Below are 22,790 nucleotides of genomic sequence, written 5' to 3' on the forward strand. Positions count from 1 at the left end.
CCACTATTTTATGCCATTCACAAAAATTAATGCAAAATGAATTAAAGACTTGAATTTAAGACCTGAATATATAAAACTCTTAGTAAAACATATGTAGTAATCTCCTTGATAGAGGCCTTGATGTTGAATTTTTAGACCTTACTTGTTGCCTTGCAATGGCAACAAAAGGAAAAATAAACACATAGGACTATGTTAAACTAAGAAGATTCTCCACAGTGAAGGAAATCATCAGTTATGTGAACAGACAACCTACTGAATGGGAGAAAATGTTTGCAAACCATGTATCTGATAAAGGGTTAATAGCTAAAATATATAAGGAACTCAAAAAACTCAACAACAGAAATGAAACAATAATATTTAAAAATGGGCAGAGGACCTAAAAAAATTTTTCCAAAGAAGACATACAGATGACCAACAGACACATAAAAGATGCTCATAGTCACTAATTATCAGGGAAATGCAAATCAAAACCACAGTGAGATATCACCTCCCACAGGTAAGGCTATTATCACAAAGACAAGAAATAATAAGTATTGGGGTGGATACGGAGAAAAGGGAACTCTTGCATACTGTTGGTAAAAATGTAAATTGGTAAAGCCAGCATAGAAAACATTATGGAAGTTCCTCAAAAAATTAAAAAAAGAACTACCATATGATCCATCTATCCCACTTCTGGCTCTTTATCCAAAGAAAATAAAACACTAATTCAAATATATATGCACACCTATGTTCATTGCAGCATTATTTGCAATAGTCAAAATATGGAAACAACCTAAGTATTCATTGATAGATCAATGGATAGAGAATATATGGGGTGTATATATGTATATACACACATATATTTATATATATACACACACACATACATACATACATACACACATACAATGGAATACTAATTAGCCACCAAAAAAGGAAATCTTGCCATTTGCAACCACCTGATTGGACCTTGAAGGCATTATGTCAAGTGAAATAACTCAGACAAGGAAAAATATCATATCATTTCACTTATATGAGGATTCAAACACACACACACACACACACACACATAAATACACATAACAGATTGGTCATTATTAGAGGGGTTTATCAGAGGTAAAAGGAGTAAGGATTGGAGAAATAGGTGAGATCAATTATATGGTGACAGCATCTAAACTTATGGGATCATAATTTAATATGTACAAGAATCAAATTATTGCATTGTGTACCTGAAAATAATATAATGTTAGATACTTATTTTACCTCAATAAAAAAACTAAATTAAAAAAAAAAGAAAAGAAAGTGGTACAGACCTGCATGCTTAAAACTAAAAAATATCACAAAGACATTTCTATGAAAGCCTCAATCAAGGGATACACTGAATTCATTAAATGGAAAATTCACTAGTATTAAGATTATAATTTTCCTCTAGTTTTTCTGGATTCAATGCAATTCCAATCAAAATATTAGCAGATTTTTTTTCCTTAGTAAATTGAAAAGCTGATTTAAAGTCTATATGCAAAGGCAAAAGACCAAGAAAAAAATCTTGAAAAAGAAGAAAAATTATAGAAAACTAATATTTCTAATTTTAAGACTTATATTAAAGCAACATTGTCGTATTAGAATAAGGTTGGATGAATGGAACACAATAGCTCAGATAAATCCACACTTCTTTGCTTAATTGACCTGACAAAAGTGCCAAAGTTATTCAACTGGAATATAATTGTGTTTGTGTTTGTGTTTGTGTGTGTGTGTGTGTGTGTGTACAAAAATTAATTGACACTGGAGGAGCCAAGATGGTGGAACAGCATGGAAGTTATTTGTGTGTCTTGCATTCATGAAATACAGCCAGACGAACACTAAACCATCCTGCACACCTAGAAAACTGATTGGAGGATTAAGACAACAATCTGCACAACCTGAACCACAGAATTCAGCAGGTACTCAGCGAGGAGAGGTAAAATTGGGGAGCGAGAAGCCATGGGAAGGGAGATGCTTTTGTGGGTGAGAAAGGACAGAGACAGGGGTGGGGGAAGAATACGGGAAAAGCACCCCTCCCCAAAAGCAGCTGGAGAGAAAGTAGAAAATTGGAAACAGCCACAGGGACTAAACTAAAAATGGAGAAAGGAGAAAGGAGAGGGTTTAAATTCCATTAAGACTGTCAAAAGGGGGAGCACAAAGTCTGCAACTCCGCAGCTCAATAACTGGAGGCACTCTGGTGGGAAGGGCAAATCTCCAGGAACAGAGTGGGAGCCGGGAGGTTTTCAGGCCACATGGGGAAAAGCAGTTCCACTGCTGGAAGGACATTTGGTAGAGACTGTTGAAGCCACCTGGTCCCAGCAGACCCCAGAAAATGGCCACATTCGCTGATGCTGGAACAAGGTCATTAAGGGTGAAGCCTGGTGCCAGATGTGTGTTGTGATTTTCCATAATCCCCGAAAAGCTGCTGCTACACTATCTTGCGAACTTTTTCTGGGGTGGGCTGGCACCTAGCCTCAGTCTCGGGGCACCGGCAGCAGCAGGGTCCAGCAAGCGTTCCTGGGTGCAGCCAACATTCAGCCATTGCTCATTCGGCCATTGCTCCGTGAGAACCTCCTGCAGAGGGGCAGAACGGGTCAAAGCCGCAGTCCTTCGGAAGTAAGGGGCCGGGGAAAACAGCCGTATGTGAGACAAAACTCGGGAGAGAGGTACTGCCTGGGGCTTGGTCACAGACAGTGAAGAAGCAGGGATTGGATGAAAGCTGAAGACATGACAGGTGCACGATTGCTGATTGGGAAGAACAGAGTTCTCATACTAGAGACTCGGTAGCTGGGTGACGCCATTTTCACTGCTCCCACACGCGTGCATATTCACCTAGGAGCTCCAAACACTCCAACCCAGTAGGCTAGCAGCACCATCTAGTGGAGAACGGAGCCGTTACACCGAGCCCCGCCCAAGTGGGACAACCTCGCTTTTCAAGAACAAAAGTCTCACCACCTACTTAGTTTATGGACTATAAAGTCCTTCATAGTCTGACTTCTAGGGGAAAACGCAATAATTTCAGTCCTATTTCCATTTGTTAACAGGTCTATCCAATTTTCTTTCTTTCTTTTCTCTTTTTCACTTTCTTTTTCTTGAATACAGAAAGAGAAAAAATTCATTTTTATTTGCAACTTCTATTAAAAATAATTTTCTGTAATTTTTTCACTATATTTTTTATGTTTGTGTAATTTTTTTCAAACTTCATTTTACTTCCATCATTTTATTTTAGTCTGCTTCAGTGTATTCACTTTTCCAAATTTTCAAATGATTTCCTTTTTTTTTCTTTTTCTTTTTTCTCTTTTCCGTTTCTTTTTCATGAATGCAGAAAGAGAAAAACTTCATTTTTACTTTCAATTTCCATTAATATATTTTCTTTAATTTTTACTATATTTTTTAATTTTCTTTTTACTATATTTTTAAATTTTTTACTATATTTTTACTATATTTTTTAAATTTTCACTATATATTTTAATTTTTTACTATATTTTCAAATTCGATTTTTCTTCCATCATTTTATTTGAGTCTACTAGTGTTTTCACTTTTTCAAATTTCCAAATGATTTCCTTTTATTTGTTCCTTGTCTTTTTCGTTTGTTTTCTTGTTCTTGAATACCAAAGGGGAACAATTAATTGTTATTTTCAATTTTTATTAAAAATATTTTTCTTTAGCTTATTTCTACTATACTCTTTAATTTTGTGTATATTTCCTCAAATTCTGTTTTACTCCCATCATCTCATTTTAGTCTACATTAGTGTATTCATTTTTTTCAAATTTTCAAACAATTGCCTTTTTTTTTCTTTTATTCCACATTTTCTTTTCTCTAATCTGTCAAACCACTTTCAACACCCAGACCAAAATACACCTAGGGTCTAGCATCATTTATTCGATTTTTGTGTGTGTGTTTTTTTAATTTTTTAATTTTAATATTTTTTTAACTTTAATATTTCTACCTCATTAATTCCTTTTCTCCCTTCAAAATGACAAAACGAAGAAATTCACCCCAAAAGAAAGAGCACGAAGAAATGACAGCCAGGGATTTAACCAACACAGATACAAGCAAGATGTCTGAACCATAATTTAAAATCACAATAATAAGAATATGAGCTGGAGTCGAAAATAGATTTGAATCCCGTTCTGCAGAGATAAAAGAAGTAAAAACTAGTCAGAATGAAATTAAAAATGCTATAACTGAGTTGCAATCATGGAAGGATGCTGCGGTGGCAAGGATGGATGAGGCAGAACAGAGAATCAGTGATATAGAGGACAAACTTATAGAGAATAATGAAGCAGAAAAAATGAGATGAAGGCAATAGAGCACAATTTAAGAATTAGAGAAGTCAGTGACACATTAAAAAGGAACAACATCAGAATCATAGGAGTCCCAGAAGAGGAAGAGAGAGAAATATCAGAAAACTTTCCTAACTTGGGGAAAGACACAGACATCAAAATCCAGGAAGCACAGAGAACCCCCATTAGATTCAATAAAAACAGACCATCAACAAGGCATATCATAGTCAAATTCACAAAATATTCAGGCAAGGAGAGAATCATGAAAGCAGCGAGGGAAAAACATTCCTAACCTACAAGGGAAAACAGATTAGGCTTGCAAAAGACCTATCCACAGAAACTTGGCAGGCCAGAAGGGAGTGGCAGGATATATTCAATGTGCTGAATCAGAAAAATATACAGCCAAAAATTCTTTATACAGCAAGACTGTCATTCAAAATAGAAGGAGAGATTAAAAGTTTCCCAGACAAACAAAAATTGAAAGTGTTTGTGACCACTAACCCAGGCCTGCAAGAAATTTTAAGGAGGACTGTCTGAGGGGAGAAAAGATGAATATATATACCAAAAGCAACAAAGACTAGAAAGGACGAGACAACACCACCAGAAACTCCAACTCTACAAGCATCATGACAATAAATTCATATCTTTCAGTACTCACTCTAAATGTCAATGGACTCAATGCTCCAATCAAAGGACATAGGGTAACAGAATGGATAAGAAAACAAGACACATCTATATGCTGTTTACAAGAGACCCACTTAAGACCTAAAGACACCTTCATATTAAATATAAGGGGATGGAGAACAATCTATCATGCTAATAGTCAAGAAAAGAAAGCCGGAGTAGCCATACTTATATCAGACAATCTAGAATTTAAAATAAAGAGGGGGTTCCGGAAGATGGCGGCGTAGGAGGACGCGGGGCTCACAGCACGTCCTGCCGATCACTTAGATTCCACCTACACCTGCCTAAAGAACCCAGAAAACCGCCAGAGGATTAGCAGAAGGGAGTCTCCGGAGTCAAGCGCAGACTAGAGGCCCACGGAAGAGGGTAGGAAGGGCGGCGAGGTGGTGCGCGCTCCACGGACTGGCGGGAGGGAGCCGGGGCGGAGGGGCGGCTCGCCGGCCAAGCAGAGCCCCCGAGTCTGGCTGGCAAAAGTGGAGGGGCCGGACAGACTGTGTTCCGACAGCAAGCGCGACTTAGCGTCTGGGAGGTCATAAGTTAACAGCTCTGCTCGGAAAGCGGGAAGGCTGGAGGACAAAGGGAGGGAGAGCTGCTGAGCCCTCGGACGGCAGAGCTCAGCTTGGCGGGGAACAAAGGCGCCAGGGCCATCTCCCCCGCCCATCCCCCAGCCAAAATCCCAAAGGGAACCAGTTCCTGCCAGAGAACTTGCTCGCTCCGCGCAAACACCCAACTCTGTGCTTCTGCGGAGCCAAACCTCCGGCAGCGGATCTGACTCCCTCCCGCTGCCACAGGGCTCCTCCTGAAGTGGATCACCTAAGGAGAAGCGAGCTAAGCCTGCCCCTCCAGCCCCCGTGCACCTTGCCTACCCACCCCAGCTAATACGCCAGATCCCCAGCAACACAAGCCTGGCAGTGTGCAAGTAGCCCAGACGGGACACGCCACCCCACAGTGAATCCCGCCCCTAGGAGAGGGGAAGAGAAGGCACACACCAGTCTGACTGTGGCCCCAGCAGTGGGCTGGGGGCAGACATCGGGTCGGACTGCGGCCCCGCCCACTAACTCCAGTTATACACCACAGCACAGGGGAAGTGCACTGCAGGTCCTCACCACGCCAGGGACTCTCCAAAATGACCAAACGGAAGAATTCCCCTCAGAAGAATCTCCAGGAAATAACAACAGCTAATGAACTGATCAAAAAGGATTTAAATAATATAACAGAAAGTGAATTTAGAATAATAGTCATAAAATTAATCGCTGGGCTTGAAAACAGTATACAGGACAGCAGAGAATCTCTTGCCACAAAGATCGAGGGACTAAGGAACAGTCACGAGGAGTTGAAAAACGCTTTAAACGAATTGCAAAACAAAATGGAATCCACGATGGCTCGGCTTGAAGAGGCAGAGGAGAGAATAGGTGAACTAGAAGATAAAGTTATGGAGAAAGAGGAAGCTGAAAGAAAGAGAGATAAAAAAATCCAGGAGTATGAGGGGAAAATTAGAGAACTAAGTGATACACTAAAAAAAAATAATATACGCATAATTGGTATCCCAGAGGAGGAAGAGAGAGGGAAGGGTGCTGAAGGGGTACTTGAACAAATTATAGCTGAGAACTTCCCTGAACTGGGGAAGGAAAAAGGCATTGAAATCCAAGAGGCACAGAGAACTCCCTTCAGACGTAACTTGAATCGATCTTCTGCACGACATATCATAGTGAAACTGGCAAAATACAAGGATAAAGAGAAAATTCTGAAAGCAGCAAGGGATAAACGTGCCCTCACATATAAAGGGAGACCTATAAGACTCGTGACTGATCTCTCCTTTGAAACTTGGCAGGCCAGAAAGGCTTGGCACGATATCTACAGTGTGCTAAACAGAAAAAATATGCAGCCGAGAATCCTTTATCCAGCAAGTCTGTCATTTAGAATAGAAGGAGAGATAAAGGTCTTCCCAAACAAACAAAAACTGAAGGAATTTGTCACCACGAAACCAGCCCTACAAGAGATCCTAAGGGGGATCCTGTGAGACAAAGTACCAGAGACATCACTACAAGCATAAAACATACAGACATCACAATGACTCTAAACCCATATCTTTCTATAATAACACTGAATGTAAATGGATTAAATGCGCCAACTAAAAGACATAGGGTATCAGAATGGATAAAAAAACAAGACCCATCTATTTGCTGTCTACAAGAGACTCATTTTAGATCTGAGGACACCTTTAGATTGAGAGTGAGGGGATGGAGAACTACTTATCATGCTCCTGGAAGCCAAAAGAAAGCTGGAGTAGCCATACTTATATCAGACAAACTAGACTTTAAATTAAAGGCTGTAACAAGAGACGAAGAAGGGCATTATATAATAATCACAGGGTCTATCCACCAGGAAGAGCTAACTATTATAAATGTCTATGCGCCAAATACCCGAGCCCCCAGATATATAAAACAATTACTCATAAACATAAGCAACCTTATTGATAAGAATGTGGTCATTGCAGGGGACTTTAACACCCCACTTACAGAAATGGATAGATCATCTAGACACACAGTCAATAAAGAAACAAGGGCCCTGAATGATACATTGGATCAGATGGACTTGACAGATATATTTAGAACTCTGCATCCCAAAGCAACAGAATATACTTTCTTCTCGAGTGCACATGGAACATTCTCCAAGATAGATCATATACTGGGTCACAAAACAGCCCTTCATAAGTTTACAAGAATTGAAATTATACCATGCATACTTTCAGACCACAATGCTATGAAGCTTGAAATCAACCACAGGAAAAAGTCTGGAAAACCTCCAAAAGCATGGAGGTTAAAGAACACCCTACTAACGAATGAGTGGGTCAACCAGGCAATTAGAGAAGAAATTAAAACATATATGGAAACAAACGAAAATGAAAATACAACAATCCAAACGCTTTGGGACGCAGCGAAGGCAGTCCTGAGAGGAAAATACATTGCAATCCAGGCCTATCTCAAGAAACAAGAAAAATCCCAAATACAAAATCTAACAGCACACCTAAAGGAAATAGAAGCAGAACAGCAAAGGCAGCCTAAACCCAGCAGAAGAAGAGAAATCATAAAGATCAGAGCAGAAATAAACAATATAGAATCTAAAAAAACTGTAGAGCAGATCAACGAAACCAAGAGTTGGTTTTTTGAAAAAATAAACAAAATTGACAAACCTCTAGCCAGGCTTCTCAAAAAGAAAAGGGAGATGACCCAAATAGATAAAATCATGAATGAAAATGGAATGATTACAACCAATCCCTCAGAGATACAAACAATTATCAGGGAATACTATGAAAAATTATATGCCAGCAAATTGGACAACCTGGAAGAAATGGACAAATTTCTAAACACCCACACTCTTCCAAAACTCAATCAGGAGGAAATAGAAAGCTTGAACAGACCCATAACCAGCGAAGAAATTGAATCGGTTATCAAAAATCTCCCAACAAATAAGAGTCCAGGACCAGATGGCTTCCCAGGGGAGTTCTACCAGACATTTAAAGCAGAGATAATACCTATCCTTCTCAAGCTATTCCAAGAAATAGAGGGGGAAGGAAAACTTCCAGACTCATTCTATGAAGCCAGTATTACTTTGATTCCTAAACCAGACAGAGACCCAGTAAAAAAAGAGAACTACAGGCCAATATCCCTGATGAATATGGATGCAAAAATTCTTAATAAGATACTAGCAAATCGAATTCAACAGCATATAAAAAGAATTATTCACCATGATCAAGTGGGATTCATTCCTGGGATGCAGGGCTGGTTCAACATTCGCAAATCGATCAACGTGATACATCACATTAACAAAAAAAAAGAGAAGAACCATATGATCCTGTCAATCGATGCAGAAAAGGCCTTTGACAAAATCCAGCACCCTTTCTTAATAAAAACCCTTGAGAAAGTCGGGATAGAAGGAACATACTTAAAGATCATAAAGGCCATTTATGAAAAGCCCACAGCTAACATCATCCTCAACGGGGAAAAACTGAGAGCTTTTTCCCTGAGATCAGGAACACGACAGGGATGCCCACTGTCACCGCTGCTGTTTAATATAGTGCTGGAAGTTCTAGCATCAGCAATCAGACAACAAAAGGAAATCAAAGGCATCCAAATTGGCAAAGATGAAGTCAAGCTTTCGCTTTTTGCAGATGACATGATATTATACATGGAAAATCCGATAGACTCCACCAGAAGTCTGCTAGAACTGATACATGAATTCAGCAAAGTTGCAGGATACAAAATCAATGTGCAGAAATCAGTTGCATTCTTATACACTAACAATGAAGCAACAGAAAGACAAATGAAGAAACTGATCCCATTCACAATTGCACCAAGAAGCATAAAATACCTAGGAATAAATCTAACCAAAGATGTAAAAGATCTGTATGCTGAAAACTATAGAAAGCTTATGCAGGTAATTGAAGAAGATATAAAGAAATGGAAAGACATTCCCTGCTCATGGATTGGAAGAATAAATATTGTCAAAATGTCAATACTACCCAAAGCTATCTACACATTCAATGCAATCCCAATCAAAATTGCACCAGCATTCTTCTCGAAACTAGAACAAGCAATCCTAAAATTCATATGGAACCACAAAAGGCCCCGAATAGCCAAAGTAATTTTGAAGAAGAAGACCAAAGCAGGAGGCATCACAATCCCAGACTTTAGCCTCTACTACAAAGCTGTCATCATCAAGACAGCATGGTATTGGCATAAAAACAGACACATAGACCAATGGAATAGAATAGAAACCCCAGAACTAGACCCACAAACGTATGGCCAACTCATCTTTGACAAAGCAGGAAAGAACATCCAATGGAAAAAAGACAGTCTCTTTAACAAATGGTGCTGGGAGAACTGGACAGCAACATGCAGAAGGTTGAAACTAGACCACTTTCTCACACCATTCACAAAAATAAACTCAAAATGGATAAAGGACCTGAATGTGAGACAGGAAACCATCAAAACCTTAGAGGAGAAAGCAGGAAAAGACCTCTCTGACCTCAGCCGTAGCAATCTCTTACTCGGCACATCCCCAAAGGCAAGGGAATTAAAAGCAAAAGTGAATTACTGGGACCTTATGAAGATAAAAAGCTTCTGCACAGCAAAGGAAACGACCAACAAAACTAAAAGGCAACCAACGGAATGGGAAAAGATATTTGCAAATGACACATCGGACAAAGGGCTAGTATCCAAAATCTATAAAGAGCTCATCAAACTCCACACCCGAAAAACAAATAACCCAGTGAAGAAATGGGCAGAAAACATGAATAGACACTTCTCTAAAGAAGACATCCGGATGGCCAACAGGCACATGAAAAGATGTTCAACGTCGCTCCTTATCAGGGAAATACAAATCAAAACCACCTCAGATATCACCTCACGCCAGTCAGAGTGGCCAAAATGAAGAAATCAGGAGACTATAGATGCTGGAGAGGATGTGGAGAAACAGGAACCCTCTTGCACTGTTGGTGGGAATGCAAATTGGTGCAGCCGCTCTGGAAAGCAGTGTGGAGGTTCCTCAGAAAATTAAAAATAGACCTACCCTATGACCCAGCAATAGCACTGCTAGGAATTTATCCAAGGGATACAGGAGTACTGATGCATAGGGGCACCTGTACCCCAATGTTTATAGCGGCACTCTCAACAATAGCCAAATTATGGAAAGAGCCTAAATGTCCATCAACTGATGAATGGATAAAGAAATTGTGGTTTATATACACAATGGAATACTACGTGGCAATGAGAAAAAATGAAATATGGCCTTTTGTAGCAACATGGATGGAACTGGAGAGTGTGATGCTAAGTGAAATAAGCCATACAGAGAAAGACAGATACCATATGGTTTCACTCTTATGTGGATCCTGAGAAACATAACAGAAACCCATGGGGGAGGGGAAGGAAAAAAAAAAAAAAAGAGGTTAGAGTGGGAGAGAGCCAAAGCATTAGAGACTCTTAAAAACTGAGAACAAACTGAGGGTTGATGGGGGGTGGGAGGGAGGGCAGGGTGGGAGGGAGGGCAGGGTGGGTGATGGGTATTGAGCAGGGCACCTTTTGGGATGAGCACTGGGTGTTGTATGGAAACCAATTTGACAGTAAATTTCATATATTAAAAAAAAAAAAAAAAAAGAAAAAAATTAAAAAAAAAAAAAAAAGAGTTTTATACTCACAAATTTGACAATTTAGATAAAATAGACACATTCCTTAAAAGACACAAGCTACCAAGCTCACTCCAGAAAAAATACAACCTGAATAGCCAAAAAAAAAATAAAAAATAAAAATAAAATAAAATAAAGACTGTACCAGTGATGAAAAAGGGCATTATATCATAATTGTAAACATTTTTGCATCAAATGTGGCAAAACCCAAATATATAAATCAAATAATCACAAATATAAAGAAACTCATTGATAGTATTACCATAATAGTAGGAGACTTCAACACCCCACTCAGCAATGGACACATCATCTAATCAAAAAATCAACAAGGAAACAATGGCTTTGAATGACACACTGGACCAGATGGACTTAACAGATATATTCAGAACATTTCATGCTAAAGCAACAGAATATACATTCTTCTCCAGCGCACATGGAATGTTCTCCAGAATAGACCATATACTAGGACACAAATCAGCCCTCAACAAATACAAAAAGATCAAGATCATACCAAACATATTTTCAGACCACAACGCTATGAAACTCAAAATCAACCACAAGAAAAAATTTGAAAAGGTAACAAATACCTGGAAACTGAAGAACATCCTACTAAAAAATGAATGGGCTAACCAAGAAGTTAAAGAGGAAATTAAAAAGTATATGGAAGTCAATGAAAATGATAACACCACAACCCAAAACCTCCGGGACAAAGGAAAGGTGTTCATAAGAGGAAAGTATATAGCAATCTAGGCCTTCCTAAAGAAGGAAGAAAGGTCTCAGATACACAACCTAACCTTAAGTCTTAAGGAGCTGGAAAAAGAACAGCAAGTAAAACCCAATACCAGCAGAAGACAGGAAATAATAAAGATTAGAGCAGAAATCAATGCTATGGAAACAAAACAAAACAAAAAACCAGTAGAACAGAATAATGAAACCAGAAGCTTGTTCTTTGAAAGAATTAACAAAACTGATAAACCACTACTCAGTTTGACCAAAAAGAAAAAGGAAAAGACCCAAATAAATAAAATCAAGAATGAAAGAGGAGAGATCACAACCAACACAGCCAAAATACAAACAATAATAAGAGAATATTATGAGCAATTATAAGCCAATAAAATGGACAATATGGAAGAAATGGACAAATTCCTAGAAACATACACTACCAAAACTGAAACAGGAAGAAATAGAAAATTTGAACAGACCCATACCCAGTAAGGAAATCGAATTAGTAATCAAAAATCTGCCAGAAAACAAGAGTCCAGGGCCAGATGGCTTTCCAGGGGAATTCTAACAAACATTTAAGGAAGAGTTAACACCTATTCTCTTGAAGGTGTTCCAATAAATAGAAATGGAAGGAAAACTTCCAAACTCTATGAAGCCAGCATGAAGCCAGCATTATCTTGATTCCAAAACCAGACAGAGATACCACTAAAAAGGAGAACTATAGACCAATTACCCTGATGAACATGGATGCAAAATTCCTCAACAAGATATTAGCCAACTGGATCCTACAATACATTAAAAAATTTTATTCACCACAACCAAGTGAGTTTTTTTCCTGGGTTGCAGGGCTGGTTCAATATCTGCAAAACAATTAACGTGATTCATCACATCAATAAAAGAAAGGACACAACCATATGATCCTCTCAATAGATGCAGAGAAAGCATTAGACAAAATAAAGCATCCTTTCTTAATAAAAACCCTCAAGAAAGTAGGGATAGAAGGAGCATACCTTGAGATCATAAAAGCCATATACGAATGAGCTGATGCTAATATCATTTTCCCACTGAGGAAAAACTGAGAGCTTTCCCCATAAGGTCAGGAACAAGACAGGGATGTCCACTTTCACCACTGTTACTCAACATAGTATTGGATGTCTTAGCCTCAGCAATCAGACAACAAAAGAAATAAAATGCATCCGAATAAGCCAGGACGAGGTCAAACTTTCACTCTGCACAGAAGACATGATACTCTATATGGAAAACCCAAAAGATTCCACCAAAAAACTGCTAGAATTGATGCATGAATTCAGCAAAGTTGCAGGATATAAAATCAACACACAGAAATCAGTTGCATTCCTACACACCAACAATGAGGTGACAGAAAGAGAAATAAAGGAATTGATCCCATTTACAGTTGCACCAAAAACCATAAAATATCCAGGAATAAATCTAACCAAAGAGGTGAAAAATCTATACACTGAAAACTACAGAAAGTTTATGAAAGAAATTGAAAAAGACACAAAAAATTGAAAAAGATTCCATGTACCTGGAAAGGAAGAACAAATATTGTTAAAATGTCAATACTACCTAAAGCAATCCACATATTCAATGCAATCCCTATCAAAACAACACCAGCATTCTTCACAGAGCTAGAAAAAATAATCCTAAAATTTGTATGGAACCAAATAAGACCCTGAATAGCCAGAGCAATCTTAAAAAAGAAAACCAAAGCAGGAGGCATCACAATCCCAGACTTCAAGCTATACTACAAAGCTCTAATCATCAAGACAGTATGGTACTGGCACAAGAACAGACACTCAGCTCAATGGAACAGAATAGAGAACCCAGAAATGGACCCACAAACATATGGCCAACTAATCTTTGACAAAGCAGGAAAGAATATCCAATGGAATAAAGACAGTCTCTTTAGCAAGTGGTGCTGGGAAAACTGGACAGCGACATGCAGAATAATGAACCTGGACCACTTTCTTACACCATACACAAAAATAAACTCAAAATGGATCAAAGACCTAAATGTAAGACAGGAAGCCATCAAAATCCCCGAGGAGAAAGCAGGCAAAAAACTCTTTGACTTTGGCCACAGCAACTTCTCACTCAACACGTCCAGAGTCAAGAGAAAGAAAAGCAAAAATGAACTATTGGGACCTCATCAAAATAAAAAGCTTCTGCACAGCAAAGGAAACAATCAGCAAAATTAAAAGGCAACCAACAGAATGGGAGAAGATATTTGCCAATGACTTATCAGATAAGGGTTAGTATCCAAATCTACAAAGAAGTTATCAAACTCAACACCCAGAAAACAAATAATCCAGTGAAGAAAAGGAAAAAAGACATGAATAGACACTTCTCCAAAGAAGACATCCAGATGGCTAGCCGACACATGAAAAAATGCTCCACATCACTCATCATCAGGGAAACACAAATCAAAACCACAATGAGATACCACCTTACACTTGTCAGAATAGCTAACATTAACAACTCAGGCAACAACAGATGTTGGCAGGGATGTGGAGAAAGAGGAGCTCTTTTGCATTGTTGGTGGGAATGCAAGCTGGTGCAGCCACTCTGGAAAACAGTATGGAGGTTCCTCAAAAAATTAAAAATAGAACTACCCTACGACCCAGGAATTACACTACTATGCATTTATCCAAGGGATGTAGGTGTGCTGTTTTGAAGGGACACATGCACCCCTATGTTTATAGCAGCACTATCAACAATAGCCAAAGTATGGAAATGGCCCAAATGTCCATTAATGGATGAGTGGATAAAGAAGATGTGGTATACATATAAAAAGGAGTATTACTCGGCAATCATAAAGAATGAAATCTTGCCATTTGCAACTATGTGAATGGAACTGGAGTGTATTATGCTAAGTGAATTTAGTCAGTCATAGAAAGACAAAAATCATATGTCTTCACTCATATGAGGATTTTAAAAGACAAAACAGATGAACATAAAGGAAGGAAAACAAAAATATATAAACATATATTACATATTACAAAAATATAAAACATAAAAACCGGGAGGGGGACAAAACAGAAGAGACTCATAAATATGGAGAAGAAACTGAGGATTACTGGAGGGGTTGTGGTAGGGGGGATGGGCTAAATGGGTAAGGGGCAGTAAGTAATCTACTTCTGAAATCATTGTTGCACTATATGCTAATTAATTTGGATGTAATTTTTTTTTAAAAAATTAAAAATAAAATTAAAAAAATTAATTGACATATATGTTATATCATTAAAACAAAAATCAAAATGATCATACTATGAAAATGTCAGAAATAAAATTGTTAACCTTCTAAAAGAGAACAGAACAAAATCTTTGTGACTTTGATTTAGAAAAAAATTATCCAATAAGATATAAAAAAGTCAGCCTGGAAATAAAAATAATAATGATAATAATAGGTTTTAACCAAGATTTAAAACCTTCAGCCTTTCAGTAAAATAAAAGACAAACTACAGACTCTGTGAAAATATTCAAATGTTTTTTTAAAAATACATCCCAGATAAAGGACTTGTATACAGAATACATAAGAAGTTTCAAAACTCATCAATAAGAAAACAAGAAACTCGATTTAAAATGGCCAATTTGGGGCGCCTGGGTGGCTCAGTCGGTTAAGCGTCCGACTTCAGCTCAGGTCATGATCTCGCGGTCCGTGAGTTCAAGCCCCGCGTCGGGCTCTGTGCTGACGGCTCAGAGCCCGGAGCCTGTTTCAGATTCTGTGTCTCCCTCTTTCTCTGACCCTCCCCTGTTCATGCTCTCTCTCTCTCTCTGTCTCAAAAATAAATAAACATTAAAAAAAAATTAAAACGGCCAATTTGAATATTCACTTCATAATAAAAGATATAAGGCTGGCAAATATGCACATAAAATGATGGCAAATATCACTAGTCATCAGAGAAGTTCAAATTAAAGTTGCAGTAACATATCCCAACACATCTCTAGAATAGTTAAGACCAAATGAGCAATACAACCACGTGCTTACAAGAACGGTGAGTAACAGTAATTCCTGTCTTGCTGTCGATATGCAAAATGATACAGATACCAACTTCTGAGCACAGAGGGTCAGTACATTATAAGTCTAGTTATTATAGAATCTAGCCATCCCACTTCTAGGTACTTTTCTATGCCTGCACCTGAACATATATCAGTGTTTACAGGGGCATTATTTTATAACACCACATCCACTAGAGGAAGAAAATTGCACTTCTATTCATTCTATGGAAAACTCCTTAGTCATAAAAAAGGAACAAAATGTAAATACAGCAACAACATGGATAAATCTCAAAAATATTATGGTAAGTAAAAAAAAAAAATTCAAATGCTTAATTAAATGTTACACATTGGATCATTCCATTTATATGAAATTTGAGAAAGGTCAAAATTATACCATGTAGATTATTCATTGAGCTTTCAGGCGAAAGTGGATAGTTTAGGTTGCTGGGATTGCTATAATGAGGTACCACAGAATGGGACTCTTAAGCAACAGCAATGTATTTTCTAACAGGTTTGGAAGGTAGGACAGTGGTGAGATCAAGGCATTGTCACTAGAATCAATTTCTGAGTCCTCTCTTCTTGGCTTGTTAGATATCTGCCTTCTCCCTTTTCATCACATGGTCTTTCCTCTCTCTGTGCTCATCCCATCTGGCATCCTCCTTAACGACACCAGACATATCTGATTAGGGCCTATATAATAGGGTGCATTTTAACCTAATTACCCCTTCAAAGGTTTTTATCTCCAATACTATCACATTCTGAGGTATTGGGATTTAAGACTTCATCATTCAATGCATGAATTGGGGGGGAGGTACAATTCAGCTCATCAGAGTGGGGTATCAATTTCAAAGGGATTGGGGAAGACTTTTTAGGGAGATAATACCTCTCAAGCATTTTTCTATGGAGAGGATTTAATTGGATACAATGATCAGAATCAAACTTTACAATTAAAAAAGTGAATTTTGGGGCACCTGGGTGGCTCAGTCAGTTAAGAAAATGTATTCAGCTCAGGTCATGATCTCATGGTTCCTGGGTTTGAGCCCCCTCTTGGGCTCTGAGCTGACAGCTCAGAGCATGGAGCTTGCTTCAGATTCTGTGTCTCCCTCTCTGCCCCTCCCCAGTATGTGCGCTCTCGCTCTCTCTCACTCTTGCTCTTGCTCTCTCTCTGTCTCTCAAAAACAAATAAGTAAATATTTAAAAGTTAATATTTATTTATGTATGTACCTCTGAAAGCTAAAAAAATCTAGATATCAAACTCTAAAGTTGCACCACTTTGGGTTAAACTGTTTTATCTATCAAGATAAAGATATTTCTGAGAAAAAAATTTAAATTAAATTATGGTATATTGTTTTGGTGTGAATCCCAGCTCTTCTCCCTATGTAGTCTTAGACAAGTTACTTAATCTCTCAATTCCCCGTTTTCCTGCCTATGAAATGGGGACAATAATAGCATCTATCCAGTTGGGCTGGAACTTAATATGAACTAAAAATAAATAGTAGTCATCATTTAAAAAATTAAAATAAATGGGGTACCTGGGTGGTTCAGTCTGTTAAGTGTCCAACTCTTGGTTTCAGCCCAGGTCATGATCTCTCAGATTTGTGAGATCGAGCCCAATGTTGAGCTTTATGCTGACAACACGGAGCCTGCTTGGGATTATCTCTCCCTTCCTCTCTTTCTGTTCCTCCCCTGCTTGCTCTCTCTCTCAAAATAAATAAACTTTTTTTTAATGTTTATTTATTTTTGAGACAGAGAGAGACAGAGGGTCAGAGAGAGAGGGAGACACAGAATCTGAAACAGTTTCCAGGCTTTGAGCTGTCAGCCAAGAGCCCGATGCAGGGCTTGAACTCACGGACTGCAAGATCATGACCTGAGCCAAAGTCGGACGCTTAACCGACTGAGCCACCCAGGCGCCCCAAAATAAATAAACTTTTAAAATTATGGTGTTTACACTAACATGCTTTTAAAATTATGGTGTTTACACTAACATACCATGCTTACTGTGTATATACTTTTTTCCTCCTCTCTCTCCAAAGTTTACTATAGCACCAATCATTCTAATTTTATCGGCTCACTCTATGAAAATTTATCGGTGTTCATTGACAGTGAATAGGATCCTCTTGGTCAACCCAGCACTTCAACATACAGCTACCTGGCAATATACATGGCAGTTCATTGGCTTGGAAGAATCTTGGGTATGTTTAGGTAAGACTGATATTTCTCTCATTTACCCCCCAATTTTCTGACACTTAAAAAATGTGTAATGTAGAACACTTCCTCTTAAGACAAAATAGTTGTAACTTCATTAAAATGAAAATAGCACGTAACTCAAGCAAGTCAAGGGAGAGGATTCTGAATCTCAGCACATCTGGTCAAAGAATTAAAATAAAAATTATTTAAAACTTCAATTAGAGCTGCTCTTTTTTTTTTGGTGGAGAGGCTACTTACTTTTTGTTTTCTAGCAAGTATATAACAATATTTAAAAAGATGTTATATTTTGTTCTAAGACCAATGCCTATATATATGTTCTCTTTCAAATATATCACATTATCCTCTCTTTTGACAAGAAAAAAGGAAAGAAAGGGAAGGGAGGATGAAAGTCACAAAGGAAAAAGCCAGTTGAATTTTAGTAAATATTAATCCTGTTTTAATATTCCAAAAGGAAATGCTACTTTTAATATGGATGAGACCTTCTTAAGTCTTTTATATTTTTCTAGTGTATAGATCTTTTGGGCAAAGATTCTATATTGAACGAGAGAAATCAATTAAAAGCAAATCAAACTTACATTTATCAGAAAGCATTAGACTTCTTCCATTTTGGGTTACCACCAAGTCATTTTTGTATTTAGTTCCTATCACAACACATAAAAGTGAGGCACTTAGAAAGTAAATAACTCAACTTCTTAACTCTAAATAACTTAATCCAACTGAGACTCCTAAGTTACATACCCTACATCTTTCCCTCAAAAGTTTTAAAATATGGAAAGATGACTACTTTAGGGTGTTCATATACATATACATATGTGTCTATGATTCATATCAGAATATATTTTTCTATGAATAGATAACTTTAAGATGTACCAAGTTGGTCTTCTAACAACTTGTTTTTCTCATCTAAATGTTTTACCCAAGATAAAAGCTATTACTCATAACAGAAATATAGAAAGTTAATATTTATGTGCAAATATTATATATTTCTTAGTCACTGAAAAGTGCAATTAAGGCAAAGGTTTATCTTTGTGTGTATTACGTTGTTGTTTGTGTGACTATTTCCTGCACAATTTGTGTGTGTATATATGTTACACTCTAACTCACCACACTTTCTAGGGATGCTCTTTCAAATAACACAATATCAAAAGTTTCTAATTTTAGTTCTTGTATCTAAAAGGGAAGGAGCATTCAAATTACCCAGCAGTATAAAATCTTGACTCCATAATACTTTTAAATTATAGGTCAAACATGTTTAAAGGTGAGTTATTATTTATGTATTTTTAAATATGACTATGAAATATAAAGGCTACTTAGAATTTTACATAATTATAATCTATTTGTCAAATACATTGTTTTCTCAAATACAGTTTCAATTAGAATTTTAAGGCCCAAAATGTCATATGTTGATTATAGAATATCATTTATATGATCTTTGTACTAGATATAATTTACATTGCTTTTAATTTGTTTTAAATATTTTTATTACTAATGTATTTATTTTATTTTTACTATTTGTAACCACTTCAGGTCATCTGAAACTTTAGATGGTGTGACTTTATATAAGTTTGTTCACACAGTTGTTGTTTTTTTAAGTTTATTTACTTATTTTGAGAGAGAGAACAAGCAAGTGGGAGAGGGACAGGGAGAGGGAGAGAAAATCCCAAGCTGTCTCTGCATTGTCAGCTGAGCCTGATAACAGGCTCCAACTGTGAGATCATGACCTGAGGCAAAATCAAGAGTCAGTTGCTTTAACCAATCTTGCCACCCAGCTTCCCCTGTTCATACAGTTTCATGTGGCTAAAGAAACAGAGGTCCTCAGAGAATAAGAATCTACTAGTGTGTGTGCCAACTGTTCCACCATTTTGTTAGCTAGGTCACAAGGGGAAGTTTACACAACTTCTAAGGGGTCTGAAAGCTCTCAGCAGGAGGGAGGAAAGGAAGGGACAAAAGCAGGGAAAGAATGTGTTTCATTTTGCACAACCAGAAGTTCCAACCAGTCTGAGGTGGTTTGGTGCTGAGGACCTACGCAGAACCCCCTTCACAGTTGTCCTAAAGTTACTTGTAGCTCATTATAATATTATGATCTCCTCCTATGGGCAGAGTTTTCTGCCATTTTTTGAACAGAAGATGTATGTCCCAGCATGTTGTCATGCTAAGCATGCACAATTGAACCAAGATGCCTGTGCAAGCCTCCTGCCCCTGCCCTCTAGTATAACTCTGAATAAAAGCTTCCTATACTAACCCTACAGGGAGACAGTACTTTGAGAGATATCTCCTGATCTCCTCACTTGTAACAAGTAATAAAAAGTTATTTGCTTTCAAAACTTCCATGAAAAAATTGATGTATCCCAAGTTGTGAGCCCCTTGAGTTTGGCTACAATTTCTGTGAGAATCTTTGTTGGGGTAATACAATTTCTCTATATATGTCTCATGAAAAAAAGTAACAGGTACAAATATTTATGTATAAGTATCTGTGAACAATTGCTGATAATAACAAAGGAATTGGAAACAATTTAAATGTTTATTAAAACAAATTGCTAATTAAATTCTGGTATATTATGCATTCACCACCTTTGCTAAAGATATGTGTTTACAAATATCACTATGTGTATGCAGAGAGAGAGAGATTAGAAAACAATATTTTGATAAACAATATAAATATGTTGTTTTTATATACTGTTTACCAATAAGTGGTTAAATTATGTATGTATAATGTAAAAAACTGGGCCATCTCGGGAGATTATCTCTAGAGATGAAAGCTGATATTAAGAAAACATCATGGTAAACACACACACACACACACACACACACACACACACACACAGAGCTTCTCCTTGGTAACACACCCTGAGTCTCCAGACAGTGATTATTGTTCTTTGTTATTCTGAATACAATGACAACTCCTGTATCCCAAAAGGAAATCAAGCATTCAAGACTTTAAAGAAATCTGTTGCTACTTATTCTATCTAGACACAGAGCCATTCCACAGTTTTCACATATGTTAAATCCTATTACCAATTCTATCTTCCTACCATACAGATTGTGCTTACTAAAAACTGCAATTTTTGACTTCTGCACCTATGACTCTCTTAGCACCACACCGCCTCTTTTGTTTAAATTCCTCCAGAGGTAATATCTGATGGGGTTAAAAATCGCCATTGAATACATTGTTTTCACAAGATACCTTATCACGATATAATAAGCAGACCAGAAATGCCTGACTTCATTCAAGTTTTGATCTCTGTCTCTAAGATTTGTGTACAAAAAATGAGGACCCATGGGATGTAATCATAGCAGAACCTTTATTTTCATTCTGTCACATTCTTTAAAAATATTCTGTAGATATCTCCTTCGCCCCTAGATAAAAACTTGAGCAAATCTCATGATTTTCCAGTATCCTCTTAAGGAATTTAGAATTTTCTATCACTTTATGTCAGAAAACACAGCCTTGATTTAGAAATAATCTTATATACACTTTGATATTATTACTCAGCTCTTCAATCCGAATTGAACAAGTTAGACTTATTTTTTTGTCCTTCTCCTAACCAGTGCAGGTAAGAAAAGGCAGGTTTTCTGCCCTTTAAAAGGAGCAAATACTTGGAGCCTTCATTCTTTCTTGCTTTCTTTGTTTGCCACTCATTAGCTGCTATTTCTGACCCTCCAGGATCAGAGCAAAAATGAGAAAGAAAGGTAAAGGGACATAGGGAAATTTCTACTTGGTAGCTCCTCTTGTGAAAGAGCTTAGCACATTGTGTGCTTGGCAAAGTTCACTCCTTCTCTCACATATCCACTCTGGGCCTATCAACTAAAACTCCATCGACCTGATGTTGACCATGATGGTCCTTCAGCTGGCAATTCTTTTCCCAAGTGTGGCTTTCCAGCAATCCACTCCACACAATTTCTATGTCTTCCCTGAAGACAATATTTTTGGCTTGGGTAGGACTTAATTCCATCCTGGCTATCTCCCAAATGGACTACATGTGGTCCATAGGAAACATTTATACAATTTTTGGCCTGATAAAATAAGAGAGCACAGGCTAAATGCAACACAGAAGCATCTTGTCCCTTACTCCAGTCATTGGAAAAGCTAGTCGAAATATTTCATTCTCTATTTTCCTTTTTGAAAGTCACAATCTTGGTTAATGAAAACATCTGTATTAGTTTCCTAGTGTTAGCTTTGCGCAGTGGCAGTATCGTAGCCAGTGAGGTTTATCCAAGGCGCGATTATTGCTAATAGTTTCCTAGTGTTAGTGAACACTGCACCACAAATTGGGTGGCTTAGAACCATAGAAATTTATTGTCTCACTACCCTGGAGGATAGAATTCTGAAACTGAGGTGTTGGAAGGGTCATGTTCCCTCTGAAACATTTAGGGACAATCCATCCTTGCCTTTTCCTACCTTCTGGTAGTTGCCAGCAATCCTTGGCATCCCCAGATTTACAGCTTCAGCACATCAATCTCTGCCTGTGTTATCACGTGACAGTCTTCCATCCTGTGGCCATATGTCCCTCTTCTCTTCATATAGAGGTAACACTCATAGTGAATTAGAACCCACCTTCATGACCCCATCTTAATGTGACTACATCTGCAAAAGACCCTATTTCAAACAAAGTCACACCCATAAGTACCTGTGGTTAGGATTTCAACATAACTTTTTGGAGACTCAATTCAACCCATAACAACA

General features: G+C 37.7%; 1 non-coding gene across 1 annotated transcript; it reads left to right on the forward strand.

Annotated features, from left to right (window-relative positions):
• Positions 1-22,279: 22,279 nt before the first annotated feature.
• Positions 22,280-22,424, forward strand: LOC122225656. Its single transcript, XR_006205275.1, has one exon. It is a non-coding gene; the product is annotated as a U4 spliceosomal RNA (small nuclear RNA).
• Positions 22,425-22,790: the final 366 nt, after the last annotated feature.

This window comes from Panthera leo, chromosome B4 (assembly GCF_018350215.1).
Source record: "Panthera leo isolate Ple1 chromosome B4, P.leo_Ple1_pat1.1, whole genome shotgun sequence".
NCBI classification, from domain to species: Eukaryota; Metazoa; Chordata; class Mammalia; order Carnivora; family Felidae; genus Panthera; species Panthera leo.